At 41.0% G+C, this 21,824-nt stretch overlaps 1 long non-coding RNA gene across 3 annotated transcripts in view; it reads left to right on the top strand.

Moving 5' to 3' along the window:
- LOC132403774 (uncharacterized) overlaps positions 1-20,978 on the top strand; it is a 44,076-nt gene extending 23,098 nt beyond the window's left edge. Inside the window, exons 1-3 of one of the 3 annotated variants that reach the window (XR_009515338.1) lie at positions 5,198-5,355; positions 16,741-16,949; positions 20,763-20,978. This is a non-coding gene — a long non-coding RNA (uncharacterized LOC132403774). Of the gene's footprint in view, positions 1-5,197; positions 5,356-16,650; positions 16,950-20,762 lie in introns of those variants that run through there. The other 2 variants (XR_009515339.1, XR_009515340.1) reach the window with 2 other exon arrangements.
- Positions 20,979-21,824: the final 846 nt, after the last annotated feature.

Raw genomic sequence — 21,824 nt, 5'->3', positions numbered from 1 at the left:
TTCTCAGTCTCACTCGACGCTTTAATCGGTGAGTTTGTTCGGAAATGGAGTTGATTATGGGCTCATGCTTTTTCTCTAGTCTTCCTGGCCTCCAGTCCTCAAACTCACTTGGAAGCAGCAAACCGTAAGATCGCTCAATTGGCCTGAAAACACACCATCAGATTCCAATAGTAGTAGAATCATATTTGAAAGAAGTAGTAAAAGAAGTAGTTTCATGAACTATTTGGAGGACATCGCCATTGGTTGCGTTGTTCACTGGCACTATCTTCTTCAGATGGCGCCAGTGAGCAAGTACCTTTCAGCATGGTGAGATCTTTGATATTACGGTGGTGCTGACAATAGTTCATCTATAGAAACCAAATGGGTGCAGTAAGCATCTCAGAACTGGAGATCTTGGCATAACAGAGGATGCTGACGTTGGTTATTCAACTTGCCAATAGATCTGGAGAATTTTGTAGAGACTATAGTGTTGGTATCTCCCTATTGCTTTGATATGCTTACTGTAGGTTATTTGCATAAATAAAACAGCCAGAAGATTGGGAATCAGTTCTGTTCAATGGATAATTGGAGATTAGGGACTCCAAACATTCATTTCCTCAGCTTGCTGAGGACAATATGCAGTGAGCAATGTGCAAAAGACTGTGAGAAAACACTCTCTACCATGCATATTTTACATCTCTGCTGAATATAAGGCACTGACGAGTGCATTAACAAGCTGTTCCCTCATCTGCTACATATTCTCTGGGTGTTGTGAACAGTGTTCATTCTTTCTGTCACCTCCTTTCACACAATGTGCTCTTCCTACTGGAATACCTTTAGGCTAATTCCTCTTCCGACCACTTGCTGCAGCAACACCTCTTTGTCTGCGTCGGTGGAGCGGGATGTTCTTTGCGGGTGCTGCCACAGAGATCATTTTTCAGATGGTTTCTGCTCTGTGCTGTTTCAACAGCAGATACTGCAGCAGCTCAGGGAATTGTTCCTCCATGGTAAGCAGGTCAAGTGCCGGGAGTCGTGCTGGTTCTGTAGCTCTTGATGGCCACTGTCTCCCTGACTTTGGCTCTGAGAGACCTTCCTGTGGAGAGATTACCAAAAATATCAACCCACCACCTGGTGGTCTGGAAATGACCAATGACACACTCTATTTGCTCAGAAGAATGATGGTGTTGTCTTCTTCTCAGGCAGTGTGGCAGGATTGAGAATGACTTGCTTCTATTTTTTTGTGGTTTTTGAGATAACTATTGAGACAAACAAGGAAACCACATATTTTTCCACGTTTGGGGTGGAAGATGATGGGTGAAGTGGGAGGATTACTGAGTTGGTGTGTTCTGTTCATCACTGATGTGTGACCCTGATGTGTTGCCTTCTGGCTGTTTACCATCTGTGTCCTTCATTTTGAGTAGTCATAGAACAGGACTTCCCAAGAGCTGGTGTGAGCTTTGTACTTCTTCAAAGAAACTTTGAGCACATTTTCAAATTATTTTCTCTATTCGCTTGGAAATCTGTTATTGGAACAGTGCTCAAAACAAAGTGTCTGTTTTAGGAGTCCAGTGCTGAGCATACATACAACACATAGCTGACTCTACAGCCACAAGACCAGAAGACCATATGACATAGGAGAAAAATTAGGACATTCCGCTCACTGAGTCTGTTCTGCCATTCCATCATGGCTGATCTATTATCCCTCTGAACCTCATTCTCCTGCCCTTTCCCCGTTACCTTTCACACCCTTACTATTAACTTCTACTTTAAATATACCAACAAGTAGGCCTCCACAGCCAACTGTGGCAATGAATTCCACAGATTAACCACCCTCGGGCAAAAGAATTCCTCTCATCTCTGCTTTAAAAGGATGTCCTTGTATTCAGAGTCTGTGCCCTCTGGTCCTAAACTCTTCCACTATAGGAAACGTCATCTTCATGCCCACTCTATCTTGGTCTTTCAAAATTTGTTAGGTTTCAATGAGTTCCCCCTTCATTCTTCAAAACTCCAGTGAATACAGGCTCAGAGGCATCAAATGCTCTTAGTATGTTAATCCTTTCATTCCCGGGATCATTCTCGTGAACACTCACTTCAACATCAGCACAACCTTCAAGTTCAAGTTCAAGTTCATGTTGAGTTTATTGTCATTCTACTGCATACATGTGTACCACCAAATTAGACAACATTCCTCCGGACCAAGGTGCACAAAACTCACACACATGGAAAATATTACCACAAATAAATTAACAAGTAATAAATTGCATTTCTGACACAAGTTAAAAAGTAAACAGTTCAGTATTTTTATGACAGTTCTAGTCCTGATGCTGTGGAACCACTTGCCTGCTGGTAGGGGCCAAAGAGATGGCTGACAATGCCAAGGGCCTGCGTACACAGTTCTGATAATTATCTCTGTTGGGTGAAAGAGAGATTATTCTTTCAGCAGTCCTCACAAACCTTTGTAGAGACCTACAGTCAGAGACCTATACCAAATGGTGATTCTGCTGGTCAGGACAATCTCGAAAGCACTCCTGTCAAAGTTGGTTAGAATGAGGGGGTGGGAGCCTCAGGAAGTGGAGACATTGCTGTGCTTTTTTGATCAAAGAGGTGGTGTTGAGGGATTAGGTGAGACTGATCGTTATGTGCACTCCTAGAAACTTAGTGCTCTCTCCAGGGAGGAGTCACTTACTTGCATTGAGGAGAGGTCAGCCTGTACTTTCTTAAAGTCCACAGTAATCTCTTTAGCCTTGTCCACATTGAGATTTAAGGTGTGCTCATACCATCCGCTCCATCTCCTCTCTGTAGGCCGTCTTGTCATCGTTGTTGACGCGGCCAGACACTGTTATGTCATCAGCGAACCTGATGATTTAGTTTGAACTGGATCTAGCAGTGCAGTCATGCAACAGCATTGTGAACAACAGTGGGCTGAGCACACAATGGTGGGAGTTGCCAGTGTTCAGCATGATAGAGCTAGAGATGTTTCTGCCTACACGGACAGACTGTGGCCTGTCAAAAAGTCTAAGGTCCAGTAACAGAAAGAGTGCATCTAATTTTTAGATAAGGGGTCCAAAACTACTCACAATACTCCAAGTGAAATCTGACCAATGTCATTACATCCTTGTTTCTATAGCCCAGGCCTCTTGAAATGAATGCTAGCTTTGCTACCACAAGACCGAGATGTTCTACTAATGTGCTTCCACTGCATCACACAGTGATAAGAAGGACTCACAATGGGAACTGGACAAGGTACATCACTTCTGACATCTCAGGAGCCATCCCTTAATGAAGGCAGACTTTGACAATGAAATTTATCACTGCTTTCAATATGCCAGTATAGCCTTTGGTTTAAGTGATGGACATTTCAAGACCAGAACCTCAGTCCTATGGCAAAAAAAAAATTATCCTACTAAGTGCTCAAGGAATTATGAAAATACAACCAATTTTATCTCCACAAAATCCTCTATATTTACTAAAAGGCTAAGTGAACTGATGTCAGAGGCCAATATCCCCAGCTCTGAGGTCAAGGTTAATCCAGTAAATGTGCAGATCAGATGATATAATCTGTTTCTGATTATTCCAGCAATTATCTAAGTAACACCATCACTGACAGAAAAGAATATTTCAACAGGATGCTATGGTTGTGTAGTAGTTAATGTAATGCTCAGCGCATTGGAGTTTGGAGTTCAATTCTGATCATCTGTAAGGAGTTTGTATGTTCTCCCCGTGACCGCGTGGGTCTCTGCCCATAGTCCAAAGACATACTAGTTAAAAGTTAATTGATTATTATTAAACTGACCTGTAATTAGGTTAGTGGTAAATAGATGGGTTACAGGGTACCATGGCTCGTTGGGCTGGACGAGATTATAAATAAATAAATAATGAAAATGTTGGCCTTATTGTAGGAAAGTTATTCTGACTTAAAGTTCGGACATTTGCCCTTCCTTTTACCTATGACATAATCTTAAAATCACAAAGAGGCTATTTTGTTGCAATCACACCTAATGCTTCCTGTATAATACAAAGTCAGTCATCACGAGCATTCAACTACCTGTTTTGAATAATTGTTAGAGAGGTGATTTCTGGCATATTCCTCTCTCATTTTCAGTTCTGATGAAGGCTCTCAGCATGAAACCATATAACATATAACACCATTAGAATTACAGCACGGAAACAGGCCAGCTCGGCCCTTCTAGTCTGTGCCGAAACATTGACTGTTTGTTCAATTCCATCAATGCTGCCTGACCTGCTGAGTTCCTCCAGTATTTTTTTGTGTGTTGATTTTCTAATAGATGGTAGAATTCTTGTTCCAATATAATAATTATAATAGTTAATTCTTTCTCTATATTTACAGCATGCATAAAGGTCTTAGGTATATATATCAAAGGAGCCAAAACTTTTGTATAGTACTGTAGTAATTTTATAAATTACACTGTACTGCTGCTGCAAAATAATAACAAATTTCATGACATGAGAGTGATGATATACCTGATTCTGATATGGGTCTCTATTGTGGACTGAGAGTGGGAAGAGGGTAGGGGGGAATCGTGGTTGGGAAAAGGGGGAGGGAGTGGGAAGCACCAGAGAAACATTGTGTAATGATCAATAAACCAATTGTTTGGAATCAAATGACCTTGCTTGTTGTCTCAGGGCTGGGTGTGAAGCACAAGCTACCCTTCTCCTGGAATTCTTTTTCTTCCACCCATCCCCCACCATTCCCGTGGTGCTCCACACTCGACATTCCCAACATTATTTGCTCTTGCCAGATTTATAAACTCGTTCTCTGCTCCTCTTTGACAAATACAGTCCTGACAAATAAACTCTTCTCAGGCTTCCAGATGGGTGCAGGTATAGATTATAACTGATGTTTCGATGAGAAACACCGCCACCTCGGAGAAGAGTTTATTCGTCATGGACATTGAGAAAGCACTAGATCCTTTTTCAAATCCACTACTGTGCAAAAGTCTTAGGCACACTAGCTATATGTAGGTGTATAAGATCCTTGGAACAGTACTGTATATTGTTTATTATTTAATATACAATGTGGACTTGGAATGAAAAGATAAAGAAGTCCATTGAACTCAATTTTTCCTTCTAGTCTGTCCATTTATGGAAGCTCTTCAAATCATTAAGTCTCTTGCAGTAAAATGTAATAAAATTATACAGCCACCATGCTTGAATTATTGCTGGTGAAACAAAAATCACTGAACCTGATGGGACTTTATATAGTGTTTTCATCAGTTCTATTAATCATCATCAAAGGACTTGACTGAAGTTCTGCTCTCCAAGCATTGCTAGGCACACGCATGAGAAGAAGTTGCCAGAGTCTTGGGTCTTTGACAAGGTTTAATTGATGCATTTTGTGGATTGGATTCCGTACAGGTATATCATGTTGTTATGTGTTTCTGGTTTCAGGGGTTACTCCTTTTTTTATTGCTATTTTGTGAGATTTTGATCAGGGAAGACTGGTTCTGCCGCCCACAGTCAATGAACGACACAGTATTAAATTGAACTAAACTTTCCTGGACTGTTTTACCGACTTTGTGGTTTGACGTTTTATCTTCTGTGTTTCTTGCTCTTTTTTTTTGCTGTGTGTGATTTGTCCTTTTCTTTTTGCGCTTTGGATATTTACATTTTCTTTGAACAGATCCCATGGTGTTTCCTTGTTCCCATGGCTAAATGTGGGAAGGGAAATCTCGGGACTGTATACTGCATACATACTTTGAAGAACTTCAAATCTTTGGGAGAAGCTAATTCAATTGCCACATTTCCTGGATCACTATCATCACCTCAAATGGTGCTGTTCCGTTCCACGTTCTGATTCCCTTCATGCTGCAGCAGTCGTACTCCCACACCCCACCCACTCCTCTGCCCCCTCCACCACCAACGCTTGGAATAAATAAAGACTTCCTGCAATACCCACGCTCATTATCTGACTGTAAATTTTTTTAAAGCTGGATTTATAAATGGACTAATTTTTAATCTGGAATCCGGAGTTCCTAATTTCATGTATGTACCTAGAGCAAACATTATATTTCCCACTGTAGTAGTCACGCATTCTGCATAATTAGACTGCATTAGACACGACACTAGAATCATCTAACTAGCATCCTTCTTGCTGTTGCCTAGAAACATTCATTTGCATCACGAAGTACATACCAACAGTGACAATTGCTTACTTGGAACTAATCCATTGTGATATTGTAAATAGCAGAGCCAACATCCTAACAAGAATGTATACAGTATGCATACACAAAACAATAAAGTTACCCTAATCTCAGTTCCACATTTCTTATAGCAAAATACTGTAAAGAATCACAAAATTCCCAGGCAATGAGGTCTTCAGCTTCTTCCATATAAAACCATAAGACCATAAGATATAGGAGCAGAAGTAGGCCTTCAACTCTGCTCCGCCACTTCATCATGGCTGATCCGTTTTCCCTCTCAGCCCCAATCTCCTGCCTCCTCCCCATATCCCTTCATGCCTTGACTAATCAAGAATCTATCAACATCTGCCTCAAATATACCCAATGACTTGGCCTCCATAGCTGCCTGTGGCAGCAAATTCCACAGATTTTCCACCCTCTGGATATTCTGCTCTATTCTGAGGCTGTGTCCTCTGCTCTTAGACTCACCCACCATAGGAAACATCCTCTCCACATCTGCTATATTAAAGCCTTTTGACATTCAATAGGTTTCAATGAGGTCACCCCTTATTCTTCTGAATTCCAGTCAGTAGAGGCCAGAGCCATCAAACACTCCTCATAGGAAGATGTACAAACAAGCTGGATGAACTCAGCAGGTCGGGCAGCATCCGTTGAAAGGAGCAGTCAACATTTCGGGTCGAGACCCTTCATCAGGACTAAAGAAGGAGGGGGCAGGGACCCTATTAAGAAGGTGGGGGAGGGTGGAAAACCAATCAGAGGAAAGATCAAGGGGTGGGGGAGGGGAAGCCGGGAGGGGATAGGCAGGAGAGGTGAAGAAGGAATCTAAGGGGAAAGCAGTATGGGTAGTAGAAGAAGGCAGAGTCATGAGAGGTGATAGGCAGCTAGAAGAGGAGACAGTGAAGGTGTGATGGGGGAAGGGAGAGGGAGGGAGTTACTGGAAGAGGTCTCGCCAATGTAGAGGAGGCTGCACCGAGACCCGACCCAGATTGGGGGACCGCTTCGTCGAGCACCTACGCTCCGTCCGCCACAACAGGCAGGATCTCCCAGTTGCCACCCACTTCAACTCTCCTTCACATTCCCATTCGGATGTGTCCATACATGGCCTCCTCTACTGCCATGATGAGGCCAAACTTCGGTTGGAGGAACAACATCTCATCTACCATCTGGGTAGTCTCCAGCCCTGAACATTGAATTCTCCAGCTTAACTGACATCTTTAGTATTATTTACTTCTTCATTTTGTTGTTTTTTTGTTTATTTATTTAGAGATACAGCACAGAACAGGCCCATTGGGCCCAATGAGCCTTGCAACCCATCTCAGCCCTAGCCTAATCACAGGACAATTTACAAAGACCAATTCACCTGCAAACTGGTATGTCTTTGGGACGTGGGAAGAAACTCACATAGTCACAGGAAGGACATACAAACCCCTCGCAGAGGATGGTGGAATTGCACTCTGAACTCCGATACACTGAGGCGTAATAGCGTCATGTTAAGTGCTTCACAACCATAGTGCTAGCGCTGAAAAGCATTGCCCTAAACTCTATGCTATTATGTCATTCCATTTTCTGGAACTTTACTTCAGTTTCAAAATGTTTCAGAGTCGTAACATTCTGTTACAGATTATTTTTGACCTCCTTAACTAGTCAAACATGACCCTGATTTCTCAGTTCCCTCACCAAAGCTACAACTTTGTCCTCCTTGGTAAAATGCCAGCACATCGGAAACTGTCTCTTCTGATAAATATTCTTATTCTTATTGAAAATTGGCCCACAGATTTAGTTCCCATAGGGAGAATAATCAAAAGCATTCCTTGCATGATGCCTGAGGCATCTGTAAGAGTATCGAGATCCTATTTTCAGAAGAATTAATGTCACTTATGTTAACTGACTTACTAGTGTGGAACTGTGGGACGGAAAATTCATGTCCAATGAAAATTGCTTCAGTAACTCATTCATATCAATGAGATTTTTTGCTGTTCTTCAGTTTGCTTTTGTGTATTTTCAATTTCTCTGATTTTGTATGTCTGTTGTTTTTAATATGCTACAGAGTAAACTGAAAATTTAAAAGGATCAATTCAACTCAGTGCTGTTACCAGCAATGTAGTCTAGACTAAGTTTGATAGTTTGTTTCTCACCAAAATTACAACTGAACTAGAACGGATTTGGTAAAACAAATTACTGCTGGTCGGAGTTGAGTATTTTCTTTCTTCAATATTTGATTGAATATAAACTTACTTGGTTAAAATTGGAAGTCCTGTAGAGTCCAAGGTGGCAAACCTATGGCGCCCATGCCCAAGACAGCATGTGAAAAAAAATAGTTGTCACGCATGATGCAGCCTCAACCTCCAATTCTTTAAACCCCACCTATAATAAAAAATACATAAAGGCCATCGTTATTGCCAAATGAAACAGTGAATGATTTTCACAACACAAGAGTTGGGAATTGCCTCCCACTGGCTTGGCCCCACCTTGATGTTGGATGATATCTTTTGAAATCCCCGCAGATCTGGTGTACACATCAGTATTTGGATTGTGAAAGGCTGGGCCAGTTGGCATTTGCTTTGCACTGCGTGTGTTTGTTCTACTGTTTGTGAGTGAACACTGGATATTCAGGGATAGTAAGGTTGAATACTGCATGTACTGTTGCTTAGCACCTCCATAAATATTTATTTTTCAAAGTTTAAAGTAAATATAATATCAAAGTACATATATGTCACTATATACAACCACCCTGTGACTCATTTTATACAACACTGTGATTCGTTTTCTTGTGAGGATACTCAATAAATCCATAATGGAATAATAACTATAATAAAAGACCGCACCAACTTGGGTGTTCAACCAATGTGCAAGAGACAGCAAACTGTGCATGTATAAAAAGAAGGAAATAATAATAATATATTTTTAAAGGATTAATATTAATAAATTCTGAACAGATCTTCTAAACTGCTTCGTTTATTTCAATCAGTTTTTGTTCTCCTTTAAATAATAGGAAAACAATGAATACATGTAAATAAGCAACAGGTTTCACCCATTATCCTTAAAAAGTCCATAATTATTGTTATTAACTCATTAATCGATGATAATCTTTGCTCAAAATTACCACAGTACATGAGTGAATTTTTGAAAAGATTATCCACAACTTAGATGCTCACAGAAAGGTTCACCGCCACTACAGCGTACACTGTTCGTTTCCAAGTGGGTTCAGGCTATTTGACAAATAAGTGAACTTTTCTTCTGCTGGGATTCATACATGTAATATGACATTTAGAGTACTGTCCAAGACTCTTAGGCACATATATGTACTGTAGCTCGGGTGCCGAAGACTTTACTGCGCAGTACTGTATTTGTCAACATAGAGTGGAGAGCGAGTTTGTTAATCTGTTGGGGGCAAAGGATGTTGGGAATGGTGAGGATAGATTGCCGCAGGAAGGGTGTGGGACAGGTGGCAGAGAAGGAGTGCCAGGGGTGGGGTTTGGTGTGGGTACAGACACACCCTGCTCTATACACCAGGCAAGCTCATTTGATTCCAAACAGTTGGTTTATTGATCATTACAGAATGTCTCTCAAGTGCTTCCTGCTCCCTCCCCTCTCCCTTCACCTTTTCCCAACCTCGATTTCCCTCTCCCTGCCCCCTTCTCACTCTCAGTCCACAATAGAGATCCATATTAGAAGCAGGTTTATCATCACTCACATATGTCATGATTTTTTTGTGAGAGCAGTACAGTGCAATACATAAAATTACTCCAATACTGTGCAAAGGTCTTAGGCACCCTAGCTATATATATATGCGCCCAATACTCTTGCATGGTTCTGACAGTGTGAATAGTTTTACAGAATGAAGTATTACTCCCACATGAATGTGGTATTGTCATGGCAATTACTACATGCTAGGTTCTGCAAACAAAGCTGGAGGTAATAATTACACTAAAATCTTTTATATTAGAACTCAGCTTTCTATAATTACTCTTTAATGATGACTTTCATTCAACATTGATGTAATTGATATTTCAACCAATGAGATGAAAATTCATGTGACAAAGAATATTTTGGTTTAAAATAAACACAACTAATTGCATGGCAGAGCTAAAAATGACAGCTGCTTTTAAATTCTGACTTGTGAGCATATTTCTGTACACCTCGATGGCTCCAGACAGTGAACATCAGAGGTGATTAATTCTGAAACTTTTCAATTGCATAACCTGTTTACTCTTGCTTCAGTTGCCATTAACAAACTTCTGGACGGGTACCGCTGGCTTGCAGCTAGAAGCAGTTTGGCTTTGCATTTCTGCTATGCTGCCTCTCATTTGGCATCCCAAGCACATCCTGCCAATTACTGCTGTCTCCAGAACGCAGCGTTACAGGGTACATCACACTCAGAAAAACATTACTTAGTATTTAAAAAAGACCGTAATCCTATAGCAGGGTGGTATGGAGGGACACTGCTATTAATAGAATTTAAGTTCTTGTCTGCCGGTGAAATTGGATGTATGGTCCACTGGGTCAACAAGAAACTGAATTTCATGAGGATCTCCCCAAGTAGTAAAATTCAAGAAAAACCCCGGAAAAGGGGACCTTTAGCCAAATTCAGTTCAGCTCCATGGGAAGAACAGCTGGTGGGCATAGGCTGCAAGACAGAACTCCAGGGACATTTTTAGTAACATCTGATCATGTTGCAGCATCTGTAATATTCAGGATGCAGCACATAATTTACGTGTGGAATACTTCAGTACATTCCATGCATTGTTATTAAAATCCTGCATTCTTTTAGGGAACTATGTTCAACAAATGACTTTCAGTTGTGGTGCAACTTTACTTTCTCATCTAAAAATATCCAATAGATATCATAGAGTGTTTTCAACAAACAAAGAAGGCAGTCGACCTATCATGTCCACGCCAGATCTCCACCAGAACAACTCGCAAATTTTACTTCATTGTTGTTTCTTCATGGCCTGTATTCCTTATGCTCTTTCGCCACTTGATATCCAGAATCAGGAATCAAATGACATCTGGGGCACTATTAAGAAAGCAACTTGTGTGAGCGGCTCCATTGGAAATCATCAAATATTCTTGTTTTAGACTGCAAGAGCTGATATTTATCCTTCTTGAAAAGCACAGTAGAACCTCAAATGCAGGCATGCATTGCAGATTCCAACCCTACACGATATAAAAAGTAGTTTTCCTTAATTCATTCTTAATCTTCTTCTATTTTACAAACTGTGACCGTCAGATCTTACCAACTTAACTAATGGATTCAGCTCTCCAATCCAGATCCCTTATCAGTTTGTGTACTCGATCAGAAATTCCTTCAAAAACAAGGGAATATCTGCAGATGCTAGAAATCCAAGCAACACACACAAGATGCTGGAGGAACTCAGCCGACCAGGCAGCACTAATGGAAAAGCGTACAGTCAATGTTTTGGGCTGAGATCCTCCAGCAGGACCGGATAAAAAGAGAAGAAGTAGCGTTCAGACCTCTCTTTAAGGAAAACAGTCCCAGTCTATCCAAACAATCCTTTTAATTGTAGTCGCTCACTCCAGGAACTATTGGCATAAATCATTTCTGTATCTTGCCTTATCCTTTGAGCAAAGAGGCAGCCTGAATTGGACTCAATACTCCATTTGAGGAAGAACCATTTTTACTTTACAAGTACTTTGCAATATCTCTCTGCTTTTATCATCATCATTAACGTCTGCTATACTGTATGATCATGGCCATCCATCTGTCTTTATTCTGATTGCCGGCTGTCGAGAAGAACCCTTCACAATGTTGTTTTTACGCTTTTCTCTATCTGTGATCGTGATTGTTCTTGGCAAATTTTCTACAGAAGTGGTTTGCCATTGCCTTCTCCTGGGCAGCGTCTTTACAAGACGGGTGACCCCCAGCCATTATCAATACCTTTCAGAGATTGTCTGCCTGGCGGGGAGGGGTGCTTCACCTTGCCTAAAGGTGAATGCAGGCTAGTGGAGGGAAGGAGCATGTTACACCTCCTTTGGTGAAGATGTACCTTTACCCTGCCTCCCTTTTATATGCTCTTATATGTTGTTGATAAAGCCCAGTATTGTATACAATACTGAGCAAAAGCCTTAGGCACATATATACTGTATAGCTAGGGTGCCGAAAACCATTGCACAGTACTGTGTTTGTCAATGTCGAGCAGAGAGCACGTTTGTAAATCTGACGGGAACAAAGGATGTTGGGAATGGCGAGGGTGGAGCACCTCCGGAAGGGTGAGGGACAGGTGGCAGGAATGGCACTGGAGCAGATACACCCAGTCCTGAGACATCAGGCAAGGCCTTTTGATTCCAAACAATTGGTTTATTGATCATCATGGGATGTCTCTCTCGGGCTTCCTGCTCGTTTTCTTCTCCATTCCCCTTTTCCCAACCATTATTCCCCTCTCCCTGCCCCCTTCCTTCTGCCCATCCACAATAGAGACCCACATCAGAATCAGGTTTATCATCGCTCACATATGTCATAAAATTTGTTTTTGTTTTTGTGGCAGTAGTACAGAGTAATAAATAAAATTACTACAGTACTGTCCAAAAATCTTCAGCACGCTTGCTATATATATGTGCCTCAAACCTTTGCACAGTACCGTATGTCTTTCTTAACTTGTCCTGCCACTTTCAATGAGTGTAATTGCATATGATACCATCACACAGACCTCTATGGTTTTATTATACTCAGAATCATGCTCTCTCCTTGTAAGTTTTATTTGGAATTATGTACACATTTCTTTGAGGGCTGCCTGAAGGGCTATATTGAGATGGAATCTAAGATTAAATGTGAATTCTGTGTCGTGAGGAAAATTCAGATCCTTGGTACCATTATCAGCTAAGCTGTCGCAAATGAGACGGAACATCAGTTGCTCATCTTCTGCTGGGGAAACATACTTTGTTGATACCTTGGAATTTTAATCTCTGGGAGAGATGCTAAAAAGTTCAAAGTTTAAATAAAATTCATTATCAAAGTATGTATACATTGTACAGGCTTGACATGCGTCTCCTTACAGGTAGCCACAAAACAATGAAATCGAAAAGAACTCATTAAAAAAAGACCGATAAACACCTAAAGTGCAGAGAGAAAAAAAACCAAATTGTGCAAACAATAAAAGTAAGCAAATAACATTTAAAATGAAATGGAGCACTCAGACATGAAGACTGAAGCAGCAAGAGGCAGATGACAACCTCAGTGCAGTTCAGCTCATAGAGAGTAAATGTCATGGAGCCCACAGACATGAAGCCTGTAGCAGCTGGAGCAGGCCTACAGCCTCAGTGCAACGTAGAGTAGAGTAGACGTTATGGAGCAGCGAGCAGAAGTGGCCTGACTCTCCCTTCAGGTCTTGACACCCTTCCTTCTCAATCAGTCTGGCCCAGCCATTCAACGTTGGGTTGGTCCTTGCTCTGAGACCCAGGCCCTGTCGCATCGATGTGCTTTGGGCCTGGAGCCTGCTGCCATGTTGTGGCCTCTAGCCCACCTTCACAAATCAGTCTGGCACTTAGATTGATCAAACCTCGCTCTCTGTTTAAGTGCACGGCCTTTGAAACCACCCCTCCTCCTCTCTGACTTTGCTCCACTCCACCTGCCTCAAATATACCTCAACCTTGCCTATCTTTGACACTCAACTCAGCCTCACCTTTACTAGCATTTTCTGTTACGTACTGCAATGCTTAGACACAAACCAGCAGCAATAGATTACACATGGAGTCTGGTTTTAACATTAAAACCATTATCTTTATTTGTATCTACTTCTAATATAGTAATGTAACCAAGAGAAACAAAAGTTAACAGTGTTTTATGTATATATGTGTGTAAACATAGCTCCCAAACTAATGAGCTTGGGGGAACAAGGCTTAGAGCTTTGAGATGGTGAAGTAAGAAAGTTCAGTCATCCACATAATAAATGATGGGAGAGAGATATTTGTAATCCACGTTGTACTGGAGAGAGAAGGTAAGTATGAAGTATTCCACAGGTTCCACGCTGGAAAGGAGTTAGCAGCCGCCGTAGATCTTGTCGGTTGTGTTGTTCCAAATCCAGGTACGAATTATCACCAAAACTGACCTGTCACAGGAATATCGTCTTCCAATGGTTACCACACAGCATACCCAGGGAAGGGTTACACAAGTGGCCCCACATGATATCCCAAAATCCACTCCTATGGATTATACGAAGCGACAGCCACACATCCGTTGTGCACTGTGTGCTGATGACCAACCCACTCTTGTGGGCATCGGAGATTTCCAAGCCCCAGCTGCGACAAACCAAAGCTATCGGCTTCCCCAGTCTCTCTCTCTCTCTCTCTCTCTGTATTTTAATCTGCACAGACCGCGACAGCCTGTGACTGATGTCATAGTCCTGCCTCACTCAGGCGCTTAAAGCGACAGTCCACAGTAAATGAAACCTGCGGGTTCGTAACATTTCATTGTTTGCAGTCATTGTTTAGCATAATTTTATTACAGAAAATGTGTTTATTAATGAAGAATTTAGTTGCACTCCTTGTTTAGTTAACTGCCAGTAAGTAGTCGCTTGACTTCAGCAGCTCCATCTTAAACCTTGAGAGCATCCTGAAATTGATATCATAAGAACATATGACTGTAAGACGTAAGAGCAGAATTAGGCCATTCGGTCCATCAAAACTGCTGCACCATTTCAACGTGGCTGATTTATTATTCCTCTCAGCCCCATTCTCAAGCTTTCTCCCTGTAACCTTTGATAACCTGATTTTTCAAGTCCCTATTAACCTCTGCTTTAAATATATCCAATAACCTGCCCTCCATAGCCGCCTGTGGCAATGAATTCCACAGATTCACCACACTCTGGCTAAAGAAATTCCTCCTCATCACTGTTCTCAATGAACATCTTTGTATTTTCAGCCTTCGCAAAAGTCCAAGTAAATTTATTATCAAAGTACACACTATATGTCACCATATGCAACTCTGAGATTTGTTTTCTTGTGGGCATACACAGTAAGTCCAAGAAGCAGAACAGAACCAATGGAAGACCGGACCCAACAGGACAGACAAGCAACCAATGTGTGAAAGACAACAAACTGCAAATATAAAAAAGAAATAATAAATAAATGAATGAATGATTGATATCAGGAACAGGAGGGGAAGGTCCGTGAAAGTAAGTTTGTGGTTGTGGGAACAGTTCAGTGATGAGGCAAGTAAAGTTATGTGAAGTTATCTCCACTGGTTTAAGAGCCCGTTGGTTGAGGGTTAACAGCTGTTCTTGAACCTGGTGGGGTGAGTCCAGGAACTCCTGTATCTTCTTCCTGATGGCAGCACCGAGATGAGAACACAGACCGAATGGTGGGAGTCCTTACGATGGAAAGTTCATCATCTGGAGAATCCTTGAGTGCCTAGTAGTTATTACATTAAACAAAAAATGATGGAACTAGGCAGCTAGTCATGCAGTATCTTGGTAGATTAAAAGCAACAGAGATAAAATTTAAGCTTACTAACCTATCATCAGAGAAATGATTGGGAAAAGTAAAAGGGAGAGGGGAGAGAGTGAGAAGAACCAGAGAGACATTCTGTAGTGTACAACAAACCGATTGTTTTGGAATCAAAAGACCTTACCTGCTGTCTCAGGGCTGGGTGTGTCTGCAACCACGCCATCTCCTTTCCCGGTACTCCTCTGTCATCTGTCCCACACCCTTCCCTCGACGCTCCATCCTCGCCATTCCTAACATCCTCTGCTCCTGCCCTGATTTACAAACTAACTCTTTCCACTCCATGTTGACAAATACAGTACTGTACCAAAGTCTTAGGCACACTAACTATATGGAGTGTATGTGCCTAAGACTTTTGCACAGTAGTGTATATCAGGACCAAGCGTTCAAGAATGTACAGTAACTTAAGTGTAAATTTTCCTGCAACTTAATCTCAGAGTTGTATATGGTGATGTGTATGCGCTTTATTAATAAACTTACTTAGAACTTAATTCTATGGAATTAGACTAGTTTACAAAACATAATTGAGCTTTAAAACAAGGTTACTCAAAAATTTGGAATAGTGAAACAGATTTAATTATATATATATATATTTTTTTACTGTAATTCATGTTTTTCTTTATTATTATGTAATGCATTGTTCTACTACTGCAAAGACAACTTTCATGGCATATGCCGGTGATATTAAACCTTATTCTGATACTGAAAGTAGGTAGAGATGATGAAGGAGATTTTGGCATTTGGCACCTACCCATGCCAAAATATACACAATCCTTTATGTTGCTTTTTCAATTGTCCACAAAGCAGAGCATAATAACGCAGGGAATGCCAGGCTTCTCAGATGAAAGAATGTACTTTATATCTGATTAGTTCATTCAATTATTCTATAAAAATAATTAAAATGGAATCTGCTTGTGCTCCTAGTGTGTTATCTAATTAAATATCAGACAGAAATAAAGCAATAATGATGTGGCACCATAATAGGTGTCATACGTTGTCTGTGTGACATTAATGCTTGTTCCTGATTTTTTTTCCCCTTTCTTGGTAACAGACAGTTAAGAACACTGAGTTTGTGAATTGAGAAGTAATGAGGTGTCCAGGGGGGTCTATAAATCCTGTCTTCCTTTATTGTACTGAATAGAAACAGGAGCATAAAATGTTAAGGTTATTCGCAAACACAAGAAAATCTGCAGATGCTGGAAATCCAGAGCAACTCACAGAAAATGTCAGACAACTTCATCAGGCCAGGGGGCATCTATGGAAAGGAATAAACAGTCGACGTTTCGAGCCTAGACCCTACTTCAGGACTGGAAAGAAAGAGGAGAATACCAGGGAAGTACAAGGTGGCAGGTGACGTCTTATATTCCGTCTGGGTAGCCTCCAACTTGATGGCATGTATATCAATTTCTCCAACTTCCGGTAATAGCCCAGCCTCCTCTCCTTCACTATTCATCATTCCTGTTCCCCTCTCTCATCTTATCTTCTTATCTGTCTATCACCTCCCTCTGGTGCTCCTCCCCCTTCCCTTTTTTCCATGGTCTTCTATCGGCTCCTATTAAACTCCCCCTTCTCCAGATCTTTATCTCTTACACCAATCAACTTCACAGCTCTTCACTTCACCCCCTCCCTACCCATTTCACCTATCATCTACCACCTTCTTTTTCTTCCTCCCTTCCTCCCACCTACTTACTCTGACTTTCAATCCAGCCCTGATGAAGGGTCACGTCCTAAATATTGACTGCTTACTCTCTTCCGTGCACGCTGTCTGGCCTGCTGAGTTCCTCCACCATTTTGTGTATGCTGTTAAAGTTATTGCTTATTTTTTAAAATCAATTTACATCTTGTTCATATAATTTGAAAAAAAAAGAGAGAATTGCTGTTCCAGGAAGCTACTGTTTGAATGTGAATGTGTCAGTGTTGTTCTGTTGGCTGCAATTCCAACTTGAAGATTGAATTCTTAAGACTTTTTTCTGTCTGCTATGGCAGCTCGGTTCCTAAAGGTGGTCATAGCTGGGCAGGGGTAGGTGGTAGTGTGGGATAGGAGGTGTTGTAGATAAGATCTCACTATCTATCAAATGCACCCAATGGCGACGGTCTCAAATAGTCTCTGACAACCAAGTCCATCTCCTGGCCTACATGTGTGGCTTAGCTACCAAGCCCGACTGAAAAATTTCTACTGACAGGAGAAGAGGCAAAGGTGGATTACTGGCAACCTAAAACCAGTCGCTTTGGGCAGATGGGGCTTGACGGCCATGTTAGCAGCTCATCTAGGAGAAGGAAAACTCTGATCTCAAGCCTCTGCTGTCCTGTGGCTACACCCACTCATGGGGAAAGACTTGGGAGTAAACCCTGAGGAAAATATAAGGTATTTTAGACCTCTTTAGATTTTATTTTGACCCTTTGGAGAGTTATGTTTTGAGGCCTAACTATTAGGCTTCATCTCAAAGTAAGATGTAAACAGCAAACAGCCTCACCCAGGTGACCCAGCTAGGGTTGATTAGGCACCGGCCTGTGTTTTCCCCATGGACCAAGATAATGAAAGGCATGTCACTTTGAGGGTTAGGGTTAGAGTCTTTTAGACCTCATTATTAGGTTTTATTTTCACAATATATGAACATGAGAAAATCTGCAGATGCTGGAGATCTAAAGCAATACACACAAAATGCAGGAGGAACTCAGCAGGTCAGGCAGCATCTATGGAAATGAAAACAGGCGTGCTTCAGGCTGAGGCCCTACTTCAGGACTAATTGTTGGGTTAAGGTTTTGATTGGCTGCAAAGATTTTGTCATGTTCTCTGGGCTCAATCAATATGCAAATTTTGAGGGTCAGTACAAGATTAAATGTTTTAATGTGGAATCCATAATGAGATCACATTAAATAATTAGCAATTGCATACTTAAAATAAATCTTCAGCATGTCGACTTCTGGTAACACACATCCAGTTCAAGTTACTGAAAACAGGGAAATGAAAGAGAGCTTCGTTTGTGAAAATGGCCACAAAAAATGAGAAGTAATTTCAGCTGGTATAGGCAGGGTGGCATGGTAACATAGTGGTTAGCACAATACTTTACAGTATCAGCGACCTGGGTTCAATTCCTGTTGCTGCCTGTGAGAGTTTGTATGTTCTTCTAGTGACCATGTGGATCTCCTCTGGGTGTATTGGTTTCCTTCCACAGCACCAGTTGGTAGGTTAATTGGTCATTGTAAGTTGTCCCGTGAATAGGCTAGGATTAAATTGGGGTATTACTGGTTGGTGTGGCTCAAAGGATCCATTCATTGACTTAAAGAGCCTTATCTGCTCTGTATCTCAAAAAAAAGAAAAAGTCAGTCTACAAACCAATAGCAATGCAATGGAGGGAACATTGACAAATGTCTGGATTACATGAGCATCAATGGTCAGAATTTAAAAATAAAAGCAAGAATGAGTCTGTTCCACCATTCAGTATGACCATGATTCGTGTTTACCTCAATTCATTCTCTCAATGACCACTTTATTAGGTGCACCTGACAACTCCGCTTTGTTAAAAATATCAAATCAGCCAATGATGTGGCAGAAACTCAATGCTTAAAAGCATGTAGACATGGTCAAGAGGTTTGGTTGTCATTCAGACCATATGTCAGAATGGGGAAGGAATATGATCTGAGTGACTTTACTGTGGAATGATTGTTGGTGCCAGACAAGGAGGTTTGAGTATCTCAGAAACCGCTGATCTCCAGGAATATTCACACACAACAGTCTCTGGAGTTTACAGAGACTGGTGATTTTTTTCCCCAGTGAATGGCATTCTGTGGGCAAAACTGCCTTTTCAATGAGACAGGGGTCAGGGGAGAACAGCCTGGCTGGTTCAAATTGGCAGGAAGGTGACAGGAACTCAGATAACCATGTGTTACAACAGTGGTGTGCAAATCCATCTCCATTACTAACTTCATCTCTCTCGATATCTTTAATATCCAAAATCCAGCTTTCCCAGGCTTGTCCATGCAAACAATTTGTCTCAAATGTGTCAGTCAGATATTTTAATTGTAGAAAGCAAGCACACATAGACTTTGTATGCAAGGGTAGGCAGAATAGAATATTTAGGAGGATATACATCGTGATGAATGCACTTGAAACAACATATATGCCAGGAGTGAAAATTTAAAACAAGTAGTTATTTTGCAATTGAAATGTATGTTAATAATCAAGACATCAGTATATACTTTGGGATTACTGTAGACTTCTCCATTATTGAACTAAGAAAGTATGATCAGAGTTTATGAACAAAAAGGATTAAACTTGAGAATATATTCTTCCAAGATGCTGAGAATATAAGGACAAACTAAAAATGTGCTCCTTTCTTGTGAATAAAAAGGAAGCCTACTAATTATTCATTTTATTTATTGACAATAGAGTCCCCTTGCCTTCTGAGCTGTGCCAATCAGCAATCCCCCAATTTAACCCTTGCCAAATCACAGCACAATTTACAAAGACCAATTAACCTACCACCTCCAAGAGGACCACAATATTTTCGATGGTTTGGAGGCTTGCATGCTTCAATGACCTAGAAATCTATGTTGCCTGATGTCAGGACCTTGTGTTTTGGCTCCGTGCAAAACAGATCAAAGGGTAGAAGCCAGACTAAGAATGGTCCACTGGTCCTCCATGATCAGGGGTTCGGCTCAGGGCTAATGACCCTGACTGTCAAAAAAAAATTGTTACAGAAACAGAAATCAAGCATCCTTCTTTGCAGACAGAGATGGAGGGCCTTCATTGCTACCCTAAGTACCTGTAGCATAACGGACAGTAAATAAATAATTAACCTACCAAACGGCATGTCTTTAGACTGTGGGAGGAAACCTGAGCAACCAGAGGAAACCCACACAGTCGTGGGAAGAATGTACAAACACCTTACAGGCACTGGCAGGAATTGAAACCTGGATGCCTGTACTGTAAAGTGTTCTGCTAACCACTATGCTACCATGCAACCCTTTGGAAGAAATTGACTGAGCCCATTGAGGAATAGTTGGAAATATGCATTTAACATAAACTCTTCACAAGCCAAGTTTTTAGTCCTGACGCAATATTCATAGATGTTCAAGGACATTAAAATGTGTCAAATTCTCTTCATACAAATCTGACGAATGCCTTTCTATTTTATTCCAAAATCTTTCCCATCTGCATAGGTAGAAGTGCTGAATGAACCAAGAGTGATGAAAATGCAACTTAGTAATTTCCTACTGAAGGCAACACCATCCAAAGCAAACAACAGCTGGTAACACCATGGAGATTATGAATTGACCCTTAACAGAGGGATGAATGATGAACAGTAACACCTGCCCAAAGTTTATCTGCCACAATGACTGGGACAAAAGCCTTCAATAAATTAGATTTGTCTCACATATATTTATTTATTTAATTTATTTATTTATTGAGATACAGTGCAGAATAGGCCCTTCCAGCATTTTAAGCCATGGGGCCCAGTAATCCCCCAATTTCACAGGACAAACTTACAATGACCATTTAACTTAGCAACCAATACATATTTGGACTGTGCAAAGAAACTGGAGAATCCGAAGGAATCCCATGTGGTTAATGGGAGAATATACAAAGTCCTTACAGGGGTTCTGCAATTAACTGAAGGGTCCATGGACTCCAGGTTGGAAATCCCCAATGTAGATATTATTTGACTTGTCCTGATGAAGGGCCATGGTCTGAAATGCCTCTTCCCAGATGCTGTCTGGCTTAACAATTAACATTGTCAATCTATGCTAACAGGTATCAAGATTTTCAGGGGATTATGAACAAGATTCTGTGGGCATCTAACATTTTTGTACAATCAGAATGACATTTTAATTGCAATCACCATCACCATCAACTTCATCCAGAGAACATTAAGAACATTCAAGTCTTTGAGTTGATGAAATCAGACTGCAGCCAGTTAAGGTGAAAGCTGAAACCAGCATCAGAACCAAAAAACCAAAATATTACTGAGCTCTACTCAAATCTCAGCTGATCCATTACAATGGCTGTTCTATTAATATTTCATTCCATTTTTTTATTTGCCAGCTGTTAAAGAAATGTAGACCATAATTAACACAAGGCAACTGTTTTAGAAAACCCTCAATGGTGAGGCTGTTTGGGCATATAGTATTATTTTCTCACTAACTATGGCATGAAAATTTGCTTGTGACAGTTTGTAATCCTCCAAGAGGTTATGGTTTGGAGGGAGGCTGTGTTCCTTGATA

The sequence above is a fragment of the Hypanus sabinus genome, chromosome 13 (assembly GCF_030144855.1).
Source record: "Hypanus sabinus isolate sHypSab1 chromosome 13, sHypSab1.hap1, whole genome shotgun sequence".
Lineage (NCBI taxonomy): Eukaryota > Metazoa > Chordata > Chondrichthyes > Myliobatiformes > Dasyatidae > Hypanus > Hypanus sabinus.
The sequence above is the reverse complement of the archived record's forward strand: the minus strand, read 5'-3'. Positions and strand labels throughout refer to the sequence as shown.